Below are 17,118 nucleotides of genomic sequence, written 5' to 3'. Positions count from 1 at the left end.
AGAAACTTTCAATGAAATTAGAGCCTTGTAATTCTACACAGGGTGCACTTTTTCACTGCATAATAAATATAAAATTGTACCTGTACCTTGGGTCCTATTGCAGTTCACTGGGAGTAGTAATTGAACAAAAACTTTAACTGCTTAAAATATTGAACTGTTTAAATTATGTTTTGTTCGAGTAATAAAACTAATCATGAAACTAAGCCAGTGAAACCACATACTCAGTGTTACAAATAATATTGTTTAACGCTTATATAAAGCTAAGCATTTGTTACCATGAAAAGCCTATTTGTTGAACAGCCAATAAAGTTCAAAGAATTTTATTTTTGCAGCCCAACACTTTCTATATGGAGAAAGGTGTTTACTGCAAATTGTGTTCTCTTTTGCCAATTAGCACTTGCCACTGATTCAGAGTTAGAAGACCCCTGCCAAGCAAAGTGATGGCTGAGAATTTCTTTCCTGCTGATAAAATGGAAAAAGTTATATAAGTTTTGTATTGTGTTTTTACTGAAAATGATCCAGTGTGGCATTTTAAGTAATAACATAATATAGAATAAATATTAGGTTAAAATATGTTTTTATCATTTTTTAATTAACCTTAAAAAATATTAATACACTAAAAGGTTAGTAGACATGTTAGGGACACATCTTTTTTTGTTTGTTTAGAACAAAAGTTCTTAGGAATAGATTTTCTATGCTGATATCATTACAAATGTCACATAAGCATGTTAAAGTGTACCTAATTTCCATATGAATGTAAAACGATTGGTATTCCAATGAAAGTTTGTAATGTGGATTCTCTTTTACCTGGGTCTTTTTAAAATTTTATAATTGATCTCTGACAACATAATTTTGTTTCATTTAGGTTGAGGCTTGTCTGTGGGTCCTGAGTTCTTCATCATGATTGTAACATAGTAGGCAGTATGTATATGTCTATAGTAGCAAGTAGTAATGTTTTATAATAATGAATCATAAATCATAGTGATGTAAAAGCAGGTTTTAATGTTTATAAGCACATTTTATATACTATTTTAAAATGTGATATAATTTAATGTTTATTAGTGAGTTATATAACTGGGTTCCACTGTTTTATAGACACTTTGCATTGAGTTTTGATTTTCATTTCATTTTTTTTTAATAGAGACGAGGTCTGGCTATGTTGGCTAGGTTGATCTCGAACTCCTGGGCACAAGTGATCTTCCCGTCTCAGCCTCCCAAAATGCTGTGATTACAGGCGTGAGCTACTATGCCTGGCCTCAATTTCCATTTCTTATTTAAGATATGGTTGAACTTCAACTGAAAGTCTGGCATCTAGGTGACTCTTTCTTTCAAAAAAGAGATATACAAATCTAACCGATGGAATCAACAATTTTCAAAATTTTCTGAAATTGTAGTAGTCCAAAGTAATACTTTTTTTTTTTTTTTTTTTTTTTTGACAGAGCCTCACAGTTGTTGCCCAGGCTGAAGTGCAATGGCATGATCTCGGCTCCCTGCAACCTCCCCTCCCAGGTTCAAGTGATTCTCCTGCCTCAGCCTCCCAAGTAGCTGGGATTACAGGCATGTACCACCAAGCCCAGCTAATTTTTTTGTATTTAGTAGAGACGGGGTTTCACCATATTAGTCAGGCTGGTCTCAAACTCCTGACCTCAGGAGATCCACCTGCTTCGGCCTCTCGAAGTGCTGGGATTACAGGCATGCACCACTGTGCCAGGCCCCAAAGTAATAACTTTTAAAAAATAGAAATTATTTTGAAATTAAATGCATATTATTTCAAAGGAATAAAAGTTTGCCAATTATACTGGTAAGTTTCAGTGAAACACACTATGATAAACATAACTTCTCAACATGTCAAATATTGCATAGTCCATGTATTAAATATTTAATTTCACATTATAAAAAAAGAAACTTTTATTCAATGGTTACTCTATCAACAGAATATTAGCCCATTTGCTTTATTTTATAGCTTCATTAATTATTTTTCTCTGATTTGGACTTTCAGGTGTATGTTACTGTCTGTCTTCTAAAAGTTTTAGTGATAATATAGAATTATTAATATAACCATAGAGGGTTTCTCATGAAAGAAACTAAAAGTAAGTTGGTAGGGTTCCAAATGTAATTTCAGTTTTTTTCTTTAGTTTGTTTGCTTGTTTTCAGATTGTCATTGCAGCAACAGCAGGCATTATATAAAAAATTGATCTGTCATATTTTGGGATTAGCTTGGGGCAAGAAGTATATATTGAAACTTTTTCACACTGAAGTGTGGAATGTGTATGAGTATATCCATACAAATTGAAGCCTATCCATGTATTTAATATTTGGCTTCTGTTTTTTAGGTGATATGTATAATATATTTGTATTTCCATTTTCAGAACTATCATAGAAAAATGGATATTTTCTGGTTTCATCTTTCTAATATATGAGTCAATTAATTTGTTCAAAAAACATGTATTATTATGTACCAGTCACCATGCTAAGCACTAAGAACATAAAAATAAACCATAAGATACTTCATTGGGAATGACAGATATTAAAAAGGTAATCACAAAAAGCCTGCGTGGTCATTTATAATAAAAATGTGCAAAAAGTAGAGGTATCTAAGTGGGAGAAAATAAGCACAGGTCAAGACATGATAAACAGCAAGGTGACTAAAAGCAGTTTGGGATCATATATCAGATGTAAGAAAAATGTTAAACCACTTTATTGGGATGTAATTTACATACAGTATAATTCATTCATTTAAAATATACAATTCAATGGTTTAATGTTTTTTAGCAAATATGCAGAGCTGTACAAACATCACTTCAGTATAATTTTAGAACATCATAAGATATATTTTTAATAGGCATTCCAACACATATTATAAATACATAATATTTTAATTAGTTGTCAATTTAGGAGAAATATTTGAATCATATATGATATTAACCTCCTTAAAGCACTATTATGAATTACTTGGCATATTTCACAATTACAAATGACACATAACTTGAAATTTACTCTTCTGAACTAATGCTGGCCAGATAGGTTGACGTAAAATAAATAGTTTTTCCAGCATTAGTAACATTCAAGGTCACACCTGATGAAATTGGAATAAAATGAGGTAATAAGAAAAATTAACAATGTATTTTTATAGGCCTATATTTTTTGTATTTATTTTTAGAAGAGATGAATGATTTACTGTGGAATATGCAAAATTATATCAAATTCACTTCAAAATTAAAAGCACATATTAATGATCAAGAGTTGTTTATTGATTAATTAGAATATTTTATCACAACATATTCATTTAGAATTTTCTTTTGTAGGATATTCTGCTTTAATTTAGATGTTTACATGTTTCTTAAATAACTGTAACTTTAAATTTCACTGATTTGAAGCTCATGTAACACACACATGTGCACACATACACACTTCAATTAGTTTATATTAGCTCACCAGTACCCGCTCGGTCTTATGTAAAAGATAAGTGACATAAGCCATCTACAGACAGGCTTTATTTCTACAGACCAATACAAATTTGGAAAATACATTTAAATTATGTCAAGCCCAACACATTGATGGGTAAAGTGCAGGATACAAGTTTGGAGGAAGACAGAAACTGAACTGTGTTTCAGTTAAAATAGGCACATTGATATACTTCTAAAAAATGTGAATTTAAGTATACATTTTTGAGATTTGAATTGTCTTTTAGTATATCATTCTCATATAATAATGTATCACACATCACAAATAAAATTTTGTTAAATAAGAAAATTAAAATATAGCTGTATCTTTTGTATTAATATCAAGTGATTCATCTAATGATTTATGAAATGCCTACTACTGGACTGTCAAAACTAGATTTTTTTAAGCCTTCTGTTGTCTAACAGCTGACTTGTCAGAAGAACATATTAACTTAAAAAAATGTATAGTACAAATCAAATATATGTGCAGTTTACTAAAAATTTACAGATTAGAAGTATGAAAGAAAAATAAATCTTTGTGTAATCGTGAAACTGCAATTTAGAAATGTATCATTATTAGTATTATTATCACTAAAATTTTAAAAGAGCTACAATAAATTTCTGAAATTTTATTTCCTATGAAATATATCAAGCAATTTATTTAAATAACCCTTCTACTAATATTTCAGATGTTTTACAGTGGCCCAAAGCAATGAAAAATATTAGAATTTGAAACTTACAAAAAATCCTAGAACTTATGTATTGATACTTGAATTCCATTCACACCTCTTTTACAATTATTCATTCCACCTCTGCTTGAGTACCTTTAGTTATGGGAAAGTGGTGATTCTTGATCTAGTGTAATGTTCTTATTTGAGTAGAAACATGCTCTAGTTTATACGTGATGCTTTCAAATTATGATGCCCAGAACTAAATAAATTACTACACATCACCTCCTTTATTATGAATTGTCATTCATATTCACCCATATCACCGCAAGTTTTTTTACTGAATGTATCACTGGAAAATAAAAACATCTTCTTTTACTCTTAATTCTGAAACACTTGTGGATATTTCAATTTGTGTTTTCCAAGATGCAATATGCCTACTAATGGTGTTATAAAACGTGATTTTAGATGATATATAGAATAACTATTTTCTGTTAATAATTATGTTTTAGTGGTCATGTATATTAGAAAGCAACAGCACATTCTATTTGTGATTTAATAAACATTATCATTTAGAACAATATTAAAGGTAGATTTAATTTTAAGAAATTAGTGCAGTTGATTCTCATGTATGATGACATGAATAAGAGAAATTTGGCATAATGGGTCTTTGCTTCTAATTGTAGTCCACTCGTGAGAGAGAAATGACTATGTTTGCATGTTATCTTTCACTTCAAAGCAGTAAAAGATTGGAATAGAAGAATGTTAATTTTCTAAAGAAGTATTTTTTTTAGGTTTATTGAACTTTGTACACAGATCCCTTTCCAATGATTTTTCTTGCCTCAGAAACTAAGGACATGGAATGAAAGCAAATGCTTTAGTGCAGAATAAATCCAGACTAATGAGGAACTCTCTCTTCCTAGCCAAACCACAGTAGAATCTCCGTAAAACACAATATTGCAGTAAGTCTGACAGCACAAGGCATTTAGTGGAAAACTTTTAGAGGATGGTGGAAAGCATTGAAGAAAAGCAACACACTCTTCAAAATTTGTTAATTTAATGATTCTTGAGAAAATAATGTACTTTTCTTGCTTTTGTGTTATATTGCTTTTTGCTGGCAGCAAAAAGTGGGCTTTCAACCTGAGGATGATTCTTCAATGAGTATTTCTCCTTCATTTGCAACCATGGTGTCTTTGAATGAATTATTCTGTTTCTCCAGAAAATTGTCTCAAGTCATCAACTCATATTAACTGTCAGGACTTCCTTGCCTTCTCCTTGCAAGTAAGTTGAAATTAAAAGCTGTCAAATTAGGAATTAGGTATTTGGTAAAATACAAGTTTTATATAAAACATGCAATTCTACTGGCATACATGTCTGAGAAACAAGTCCAAACCAAAGAAGCTGTCTAGCTCAGACAATACAAATTGCCAAATTGCACAATCATGATCCAAATAAATGGTTAAGTCACTAATTTGTGGCGTTTGTTACACAGTAAAAGCTAACTGTTACAAGACTTAAACTAACCTGGTTGATTTCAGACCCTGAAAGTAAAATGAACATGATAGTGGGTCAACGAAGCAAGTAAAATCCTTACAATATAAATAACAAGAAAATGAGAGGAAAAGTATTAGAACAAAAAAATGTGTGACACAGCATCTGGATTTTTAGTCTGCATTTTACTGGAGTTAGAAATAGATTTACTATGTATGAAACTAAAGAAAGTTGACAGTAAAGCTGTATAGAAGGATAACAAAGTCTTCTTTTTACATTGCACCTAATGTAGGAAAACAGAACTCTGATTAAAAAAAAAAAAACACAACAGAGGTCATTTTAGGAAGACTGAAACATCTTAAAGCAATAATCTAATGGAGAAATAACATTGCAGAGTAAGTTAATGGAAATTATAATGAGGGCACAGACACAATTTTCTCAGGGAAAAATTTTGACAGGTTAATGAATAACTTGATTTAGAAAGAAAAAATTAAACCATATTCTTGCTTTCTGGTCTTAAGTAGTATTATTATTCTAATGACATGTCACAAAAAATAGAGATATAGTAACCCTTAAACCATAGCAATGGTCATAGAATTAGGAAAACAAACAGTAACTTTTACACTGTTAGAAAACAAGTTATGTCAACATCTACCTCCAATATAGTTTTATGATTAGGGTGGTATCTAATTTATATGAGGTTATATGTCAATTCTACCACGCGGTCCAAAAAAAAACAGTCTTATTATTTGATGTTCATTTACAATGTGCAAGCTAATTTTATTATATACTATTCTTTCTGTTGCTGTGTAACAAACTACCTTGAACATTGGCTTAAAAAATAACCATTTATTTTGCTTGTAAATTTGGGTTTTGGCTGGACTCAAGTAGGCAATTCTTGTTCAGCATCTCTCATTAGATTGCAGTCAAACAGTAGCTGGGGTCATCTCCAAAGTTATTTTTATGGATACATTGTAATTGTACATATTTATTGTGTGTAAGTCAATGTTTTGATGCATATATATGTCATATAATGATCAAATCAGTGTATTTAGCTTATACATCACCTCATGCATTTATCACTTCTTTGTGGTGAGAACATTCAAAAGCCTCTCTTCTAGCTACTTTGTAATATACAAGAACTTACTCTTAACCACCATCACTGTAACTGTGCAATAACATACCAGAACATCCTCTCCTCCCTTCTTTTCTCCCCAGTCTCTGGTATCCAGTGCTCTGTTTTCTGCTTCTGTGATATCATGTCTGTCTCTTTTAAACTTCACATATGAGTAAGATTACAAGGCATTTGTCTTTCTGTCTGGCTTGTTTCACTTACCATGATGTCCTCCAGGTCCATCCATGTTGTCACAAATGGCAAGATTGTATTCTTGTTTATGGCTGAATATTATTCCATTGTGATTCTTCATTCACATATCTGGTGCCTGAGCTGGGAAGACCGAAAGAGCTGGAGCTCTGTGGGCATATCTCTCTCTGCCTTGATTTGGTCTGCGTGGTATCTCTACACAGCTGCTTAAGACTCCCAAAGCAAGTGTCCCAAAAGAGGCAGCAGAGATTACGTGACCTTTTCTATCCTATCATCACCATATTACTTATGTTGCATTCTGCTTGTCAAGGCAATTACAAAGCCCCATGCAGTTTCAACGGGAGGAAACATAAGCTCCGCTTCTTGATGGGACAGCTATCAAATAATTGAGGACATGTTTTAATACCACTATATGTACATATATATATAGTGTATGTACATATAGTGGCATTTTATATATATATATATAAAATATAGTGGTATACGTATATATAGTGGCACATATATGTGTGTTATACTATACCATACATGTATATATAGTGAGATATATATACATATATGTAGTGATATATATATACACACACACATATATAGTGATATATATACACACATATATGTATTTGTGTTTATGTATTGTATTTACATACCTTTTCTTTTGGCCTACAGCTAGCTCCAATGAACACACCACAGACATATTCTAGGAACAGTCCACCTATCTTTACAGATCAATGGCCAATGGGTTCATTTAAACTTACTGCTTTAACTGTGGACAATATATTTTCATATTTTTCTTCTGGGACTATTTAAAAGAATTAGTATATCTTCATAGAATTTCTTCTTGGTTATGCATGTCTAACTTTTCAGTAAAATTTGTAAAAATAATTTATGTTTTACTTTCCAGATGTTATGTGAAATCTGAGGAAGAGTACTTTGAAAAATATTAAATTGGGTTATTCTCCCTTATAAATGAGGTAAGGACTAAAAGAGGTAAGAGAAAAATTAACATACTCTGTCCTATTATGTTCCTATATCTCTATAGGGATATAATATGTTTCATTCATAGAGCAAAATTTTTACCTTTATGTTGAATAAAGTGAATAAAAACCTTGTCGTGTGAAAATGAAAATGCAGCTACTTCCTTAGGTAAATGATTATAATGATTAATTAGATCAGTGATTTCAAAGGTTTTTTGAAGTATTGCTTTGATGTATTGCATTTCTAACATCTTTTAATGGTTTTTCTTGCTTTACATAAAATTAAATAAGCAATTTGTGATTCAACTAATAATGAATTGATAAATAGAATAAAAGTTTATCTAAATATGAAGTTCCTTTCAATTTCATTGTAAGCTTATATTTGGGTAAGACTCTAGGAGACTATTTTGGAGAAATAATGAATTTTTCTTCTGTTTTGTTACACTCATGTAGTTGTTAACAAAACCAAAATTTTTAAAACTTTGAGCAAATATTTTATAAAGTCAGCACTGTTTTTAGTTAACTGACAAAAAATAATTCTCCCAGCCTTCCTTAATACAAGAACTGCCTTTGTATTAAATAGCTAGAGGCAGCAGGAAAAAAAGAGAAAGGAGTGGGGGAAATTTTACACTTTCCCCATCCAGCCTATAACTATATAAGCAGTTAATTATCAATATGTGAGTAATAAATGTTTAATGAGAAGAAAAAACACTGCAAATCTAAATAATTTAGCTGAGAAAATAACTTTGTATAAATGAAGTATTTTAGGGCTCTTAGGAATAGATGGATGAATAGATATAAATAGTAGATAGAAGCCAATATTGTTTTGTGAACAAAAACAAAAAGAGAGTTTTGATTTTCTAAATCCTTAACCAAAGGTCCGATATATGTGTAGCACCACACATGAGGGAAGCAAGGACCCTCATACAGTGATCTCAGCCTTAGGTAGTTAGGCTCCCTCAGTCTAGGCCTATATTCACTTACCAATGCTTTCTTCTTTTTTTTGCATTAGAACCTTCATGCTGTGTTCTAGATCTGTCTGGAACATGCCTCTGAATCCTAAGACAGGTCAGTCCCACAAGTAGCACTCTATATTTCCTACCTGGCACTTATCATATTTTGTACTTGTTTGTTTGTGTGATTGGTTGATTAATGTAAGATTATAAACTTCAGGAGTGAAAAAAAAAAGTTTGTTTTGCTTATTTTCTATAAGCTTATTTCCTAGCACTGCGTCTAGAATAGAGTGGTAAGTCAGTAAATATTGTTTGAATTAAAGGATGTCCATTTCTCAGACAGTCTTAAACTTAGAGGAAAGGCAGGGAGTGTCTTCATGATGCCTTAAATAAACACAGTTGTATCATTAGTAGAATGCAAAAATCGCACAAGTAAAAGGGAAAGAGGAAGAAAAGAAGAAAAGGGAGGTAGTTTTGCAACTTGGAGCAAGGCATCCGTTAGGCTGCCACCTTCCCATAGAGACTGGGAGATAGGGGCCCTCTCTTCCTAAGACTACATTTCAAAGACATGGCTCATAGCTCCTTGAGAAAGACTATCTTGTGTTGTAAAACTGGGAAGAGGCTTTAAAAAGATTTACATTTCAAAGTGAAAGGGAAAAAATTTACAATGACAGGTTTTCTAAAGTAAAGGCTCTAAAAAAAGGAGGTTGGGGCCTAGTGCCAGAAAGAAGCCTGCCTAAAACTTAGTTAAGGGGAGAGGAATATTAAGTCTGTCTTTGTCACCTGCAAAGAGCAATCTCTTCACACTGGATGAGCTATTCTAGGCTTAAAAAGTATTTCCCTGCTTTAAGTCCCTACCCCACAGGATCTCTGCTCATGGTTAAAGAAAAGAAGTTGGGGCTGGGCGCAGTGGCTCACGCCTGTAATCCCAGCAATTTGGGAGGCTGAGGTGGGCGGATCACGAGGTCAGGAGATCAAGATCATCCTGGCTAACACGGTGAAACCCTATCTCTACTAAAAATACAAAAAAAATTAGCCAGGTGTGGTGGCGGGTACCTGTAGTCCCAGCTACTCAGGAGGCTGAAGTAGAAGAATGGTGTGAACCCGGGAGGCGGAGCTTACAGTGAGCCGAGATTGCGCCACTGCACTCCAGCCTGGGGCACAGAGCGAGACTCCGTCTCAAAAAAAAAAAAAAAAAAAAAAAAAAAAAAAGAAAAAAAAGAAAAGAGAAGAAAAAAAAAGAAAAGAAGTTGAAGGAAGGAGATGAACTGATCTCTGGGAATAGAGTCTGCCGCCATCCTTCTGGCATCAACCAGGGGTGCTCTTCTCAGAGGTAAGAGTTTCATTTCCTCCCAGTGATATATTCAACCCTAAGTCAATTTTCCTAAATTGCCCCTGAACCCCTGGACACTTATACCCTAGGGTTTTTTTTTTTCTGGTAGAAAAGTCCTCAGGACTCCATTGGATTTCTGCACATTCTCTGGAGCTGCTGGATCTCAGAACCATCCTGCTGAAAAGTGTTCTTTTCTATTACTCATCCAGATAGCTCATTGAACCAGAGACCCTAGACCTGACCTATGAGCCCTTCAGCTGCCTCCCTCATATCTGGAAGTTCCCAAGCCAGGTTTCTCTGAGCATGGGTTTCAGCCAACCATTTTCTGCCATCAGCCTCCGCAAGATGTGGCTGGACGTCAGCGTCCTCGGGCTAGGGGAAGACCTCTTGCCTTTGCAGCATTGTTAGGGCCTCCTTTATTCCTGAACCCTGCAGAGAACTGATCTTCCTACTGTTTGGGCAACACTGTTTTGTGGTATTTGTGTGGTTTTGGCAGCCCAGGGCTCAAAACTCTGTGTGCAAACAGCAGCTGGCAGCAGCCAGAGGGCCTGTTTGTTTCTCTCAGCTCTACCTTTTCTGAAGAAGCCAAGAGAAGCAATTAGGCCATACTTGCAAGTGAAGCCCTACAAAGAGTCTGCTCTCATAACTTGTCTTCACTCTGCCTTTAACCTCCCAAGAGAATATTACTGCTCCAGCCTCCTTGCCAGGCGTTGCTGGTGGAAATAGAAAACTAAAACTCAACCATTCTGTGTCCAGCAATATCTTGCCCTTACTGTGTCTTTGCAGAGAGATTCCCTTTTGTTACACCCTGATTCTTGTAAATAGCATATATGGCTAGGTGTCAAGAGAGTTTCATTTGTTTCTTTATCTTGCTCATAATCTATAGAAGGAGGTAGGTTGGCAGTACATTATTTCTTTCAGTTTTGAGCTAAATTCAATATTTCTTACTCTACAGGTAATGCAAAGTAGTGATCTACATGCCAGTACTACCCCTTACCTAACCTTCCTCCAAACCTCATCCAGGTTAGTCAGCTTTTTTTTTTTTTCTTTTTTTAAACAAGAGGAAATTCTGGAGAAAGTCATCCTTGTTGGTAAAGCAAAAAGATAATGTTTTTAATAGAAATAGGTGAAGCAAAGAATGTTTATTCATGCACAGATATGGCCTGATACAATTTCTTTATAATATTCCTGCTCATGTCAAAGAGATCCAGTATCAAAAAAGGCAAAAGGACTGCAACATTCAATTAATAAAATGCAGGCTGGGCAAAGACAAGAGGTGGAGACCTTTAAGGAAAAGCACTAACAAGCTGCATGTGGTGACTCACACCTGTAATCCTAGCAGTTTGGGAGGTTGAGGAGGAAGGATTGCTTGATGCTAGGAGTTTGAGACGAGTCTGGGCAACATAGTGAGATCCCTGTTTCTACAAAATATAAAAAAAATTAGCTGGGCCTTTTGGTGCATGAAGAAAGAGAGAGAGAGAGAGAGAGAGAGAGAAAGGCAAAGCACTAACAAAAACCCAACTATATGAAGCAACATAGGCCATACTCTTGAAGGGATAATTAGTGTAGTAAATATTAATTCTCCCCATACTGATCTATAAATATGTGATGGAATTCTAATCAAAATCCTAATGGTATTTTTCACAGAAATTGACAAGTTGTTCTTAAGTCCATATGCAGTATTAAAAGTCCAAACTTAGCTAATGTATTAGCAAAAGGAACAATGGTGGGAGAATACCATTCCAGATAACAAGGTTTAATATAGTGTTATAATAATTAAAACACTACAGATAAATAAAAGACAATACAGAATTCAGAAATACAAACATGAACATGAGGAAATTGAATATGGCAAAGGTGGCGTTCCAAATTATAAGAAAAGCATAGATTGGTGTTAAAACAATTGGCTATTCACATGGAAAAAAAATTAGATAATTATCACATACATACATTTCAGATAGATTGAAAAATGTGAAAGCTAAAATTATATATTAAAAGCAAAACTTTAGAACTTCCAGAAAAAGTATAGAAACATTCTTACTGTAAGATAGGGAAGAATTCCTTTTTTAAAAAATTATTATTTTATTTATTTAATTTTATTTTTTAAATTTTACTTTAAGTTCTGGAATACATGTGCAGAATATGAGGGTTTGGTACACAGGTATACATGTGCCATGGTGGTTTGCTGCACCTATCAACCCGTCATCTAGGTTATAAGCCCCCCGCTTGCATTAGGTATTTTTCCTAATGCTCTCAATATAGGGAAGAATTTGTTAACATTCAAAAACACAAAACATTAAAAAATATATTTAAAAAAGACCCTTCTGTTCTACTAGTAAACCTAATTTTTGACTTCTTGAACTGATGGTCATTACATGGGTACATTCACCTTGATATAATTTATTTGCACTTAAGATTTGTTCATTTTTAAAATATATACTTTAGTTGAAAGTTACATTTAAAAATCCTTGTTGACAAAAAAATTAATTACAAAATTCAAAGCAAAGTCACATTCCTCAAGAAGCTATATTCAACATATTCAATTAATAAAAGCTTCAAAATGACATCAAAGAACTGCAAAAAATAAAAAATATATACAAAATAAAAGTTGCTCCTGGAAATTATTGAATGGCCAATAAGCCTATAAAATGATATTTATTTTCAATAACAACTAGGATAATACAAAATATAAAGCAGTTTCACTTCACATTTAAAACATCTGGGTAAAAATTACAATTGTTTACCACCAATTGTTAGTGAGCATAAGGAAAAATAGACAGAAAACTGCTATTTCTAGTCAACAACCATTGTTGTGAACATTTAACAATGTAGAGTGAAGTCGCTACAGCTGCATAGGTGTGAGATCCAGCTGTCGGGGCAGTGTTCACGTAGATTAAAATGTAAGCTGTGCCCCCTGGAGTTGTGTTTGTGGCAGTCCTACATATATATACCTCAAATCAAAAGACATCACAGTTATACTCTATATAATCATTTAAAAAAATCACATGAGCACAAATTTCAAAAAAGTTAATACAGCATTTTATTAGAAAAATTTAATGTATATCATTAGAGAACTGATAAAAAATTGACTAATACTTGTTCACAATGTGAGCTAGCATATAACAACGAAAAAGAATGAACAAAAGAATCTCAGCATATATCCATAGGGAGATCTCAAAAATAATTTTGAGTGAAAAAGCAAATTGTAAAATTCCTACAAAGTGTAAAATACAATATAATATATATTTATGAAAATATGTATTTGCATAGACGATATAAACATAATAGAAAGATAAAGATACATTTAAGACAGTGATTTCTCTTTAAAAAGGAAGGAAAGACATTGAGTGAGAAGAAGTCTTTCAACTGAATGTAAAGTATTTGTTATTGAACAAATATTTGAATCAAACATGGCAATACTTAGCATGTGTTACATTGGAGGGGTGAGGACATGGGTATTTCATATTGTTCTTTGTACTTTTTTACTTTGGAGTATTTCATAATTAAATTACAAATGTATAAAGTTGGAAGTGCTCAATTATAATGTTTTTTACTGAAGGCCAAGCAAGATGAAGATGTGACATTGACCAGTAGCTTTGGACAAGAGCTTGATTTTCAAACTTTAGTGTCCATCATAAACACCTGTAGGACATGCTAGAACACAGATTGCTGGGACCTGGAATTTTTATTAAATAAGCCTAAAAAGATCTCTAGAATGTGCATTTGAACAAGGTCCTCGATGATATTGCTGCTGATCTGTGGACCACACTAAAGAACTACGGGTATAAGTTACAGGTGAACATTGATTAGAGCCTTTTCAGATGGGTTAGTTGAAGAGAAAATATATGGGTAATAATGAACACATTTTTCTGGTAAAACTATCAAAAAATAATGTAATGAAGGTAGAAGGTAATGAAGATAGAAAACCGTGTGGTCATTTCCTTAAATAGAATAGATTTGGAATGTTAGAATCAGAATTCACTTAAGATATTAAAAAGTACAGATACTTACAAATTATACCAATTGCTTAATGTTTGATATGAAATATTACCAAACTGATTTGGATGAATTTTATTGGATCATAATTTGTCCAAAAGGTATTTTGAAATACAGCATAGCACACATATGTGTATATATACATATATATGCATAAATGTATACATGCATATATTTAGAAATTTATATTAGTTTTCAAAATTAAACTGGTATTTGCTATTTTGGAAACTAATACTAAATTGATATTTGATAAGCAATTTAAACAGTCTTTTAAACTGAGACTCAAATTTCAATATCATATTGGTTTCAAATGCTAAAAGAATTTAAGACTTACTTGCATTTAGCTAAATAACTCTCTGTGTTATCTGTATCCTTTGGGGATTAAACATGAATTAGAATTATTCATGGATTTCCATGAAAATCCATTAACGGAAATATAGCCCAGAGAGATTCTCTTACATCTGACATTGCTTAATATGCTCACAGTATTAAATGGATACTCTACAACTAAGGATTAATTCATTATATAGAAGTCACATATGTGAATCTCTCTCTTTTTAATATTATTCTCATGCTTAAAATCTGTCATAATAAAATTAAATAGAATCTATATACCTGTTGATTCCTTTTTAATTGGAATTACAAGGTAATTCTTTAAAGTGACCTTTTGTTAATGAACATTTTTTATCTCTAAAAATTTAGGTTAAGAAGTTACGGTTACTTCTCTTTATCCTTCACAGGTTAAGTCTTCTTACATTATCAAAGAGGCAGTAACTACACAGCCTGAATCTGGTGCCATAGCTATAATTGGCAAAGTGTCAAAATTATCTTGGAGAACTTGTTAAAAATACAGATTTTTAGGTCATATCTCTTTTTCTTATCAATTATAATTCACTGTATGTTGGGAAGGGTCCAGAAGTGTGATTTTCACTCCCATGATCTGCCTACAGAGGAAGCTCAGGGCACCAAGGCACCTTAGGGAAAATGGCAGATGTTTCAAGGAGTCCCTAACCTACACCAAGGGCTCACACTATTTTTCTATTTTTTTCTAATTGCTGAGGTCACGAGAAATACTCACTTTTGCTGATTCTGGAACCTAACATCTTTCCAGCCATGGAAAAAGAAAAATACCTGAGAAGTAAGTGTGACTTGAAAATATTTAACATCAAGCATGACAACACCTGCCCTCATGAAAAATAGTTTTGCCTGTATGTTCCAGCTGTTAACTTTCTTTGAGAAAAGAGTTAAATACGCCTTCTTCCTTTGCCTAAGGCAATACACCTGCATGAACTTTTGTTACCAAAGTGTTGTATCTCTCATGCTTCTAATCTCTTGACAGTTTCACTACTATCATTGCCCCTTCAGGTTTAGTTAGGACACGGCTGATATTCGGCTCTCCTTGTAAACTCTACCAGCTTTAACAGTTTGGGCTTTTCAGGACAAAAGGATGCAAGAAGAAAATGATTACATGGTTCAAAAATGGAATTTTCACTGACTTCTTATTTTAAACATAAGCCTGGAGTAAGCCAAAAGTGTGAGTGCACCTGTGTGGGACTTTCACTCTATGCACATCACAATTCTTCTTATTGTATCATTGTTTTAAAATAATCTGGGTATGTGTTTGTATTCTGTGCTAGTCAAAGACTCCTTAAAATTACAGGATATCTTCAACATTAGAAAGAACAAAGGCAGATTCATCATAAGATTATTATATAATATTTATTGAATGCTTGCTAATATTTTATTTAGCAAACAATTATATAGCACATACTGTGGGCACTTTACAAATGGACTCTCACCTAAACCTTCAGAACAGTCCAATGAGGCAGGTACTATGCTGCTTTATGTGAGTTCAGTTGTTTCTCTCAGCAGTTACCTAAGAAGTAGATTAATATTGTTCCTATTTTATAAACGTAGAGAGGGAAGTTTATATTAATGGTATTAGAATCCATTCCGCTTCTGACCTGCTCTGATTATTTACTTATATATGTGGTCTATATAAATGGTGGAAATTACAATGCAAAGGGATACTAGAACCATATTGGCCCTAGGCAATGAGCTAGGCATACAAAGTTAGGATATTTGTTGAGAGAATGCTTAATGTATCAGAAGAAGAACGACTTGTACTATTAAGCAAAAATTTTACAGATGTATGCCAGCACTGCCCTTTTCTCTGCCTTGGAAATAATGTGGTTTCCTTTTTAACCATGGCATTGTCCTTTGATCTAGCTAGGGAGCCTGGGAACAAAAAAATAAAAAAACACCAGGGAGGAATTCAGCACCTTCACTGGCTGTGTTTGTGTAAACACACAGGAGAAAAACACACCATCAATCAAGGAAAACAGCCCCAGATAAACATGTAACCTGAGGAATATTTTATCTCTTTTAAGTTTATTGACATGAATATTTGTATGTTTGTGCTGCCTCCACAGGTTTGTGATATGACAAAGCCCAGAGCATTCAACTAACTGGAGGGCATCTCCTCACCCCGATTAGGTTGCTATTGTTCTCTGACGCAGCTGACATTTCTAAATGAGTTTTTGTTGGATTAATTATCTTCATACATTGAGACCTTATTGTTCAGTTCTGAGGGCTTTTGTTCAAAAGTTTAAACATAAATAAATAATGTGTCTCCAATTACTGCACTAGAATTGAAGAAATATCCTGAGGGAAGAGTAAAGTAAACTTTATTCTTGAATGCTCTCCCTCTCTACCCCCACCGCCTCTTTTTAAGTTAATCAAAACTTCCATGAATATTATTTCCTATTTTGGAATAAATTATTTTTCCAAAGCAAAATTTGAGAACCAACATTGCAGGCATCTTCATGTGGCATTTTCACTCTCTTTTCAAAATAAATAATGCCTGTACTTTACTGCAGTATTTTAGAGTTTAGTAAAGAGCATAAAGATTATTAGGTAAAATTCCTTTTAATAGC

The 17,118-nt window shown here is 33.2% G+C and overlaps 1 long non-coding RNA gene across 1 annotated transcript; it reads left to right on the top strand.

Annotated features, from left to right (window-relative positions):
• Positions 1-5,235: 5,235 nt before the first annotated feature.
• Positions 5,236-10,096, top strand: LOC134737026 (uncharacterized). The gene is made up of 3 exons (XR_010121549.1): positions 5,236-5,392; positions 7,828-7,897; positions 8,913-10,096. It is a non-coding gene; the product is annotated as an uncharacterized lncRNA (long non-coding RNA).
• The last annotated feature ends 7,022 nt before the right edge of the window (positions 10,097-17,118 follow it).

This window comes from Symphalangus syndactylus, chromosome 6, assembly GCF_028878055.3.
Source record: "Symphalangus syndactylus isolate Jambi chromosome 6, NHGRI_mSymSyn1-v2.1_pri, whole genome shotgun sequence".
NCBI classification, from domain to species: domain Eukaryota; kingdom Metazoa; phylum Chordata; class Mammalia; order Primates; family Hylobatidae; genus Symphalangus; species Symphalangus syndactylus.
This window is presented reverse-complemented; position numbering and strand designations above follow the sequence as displayed.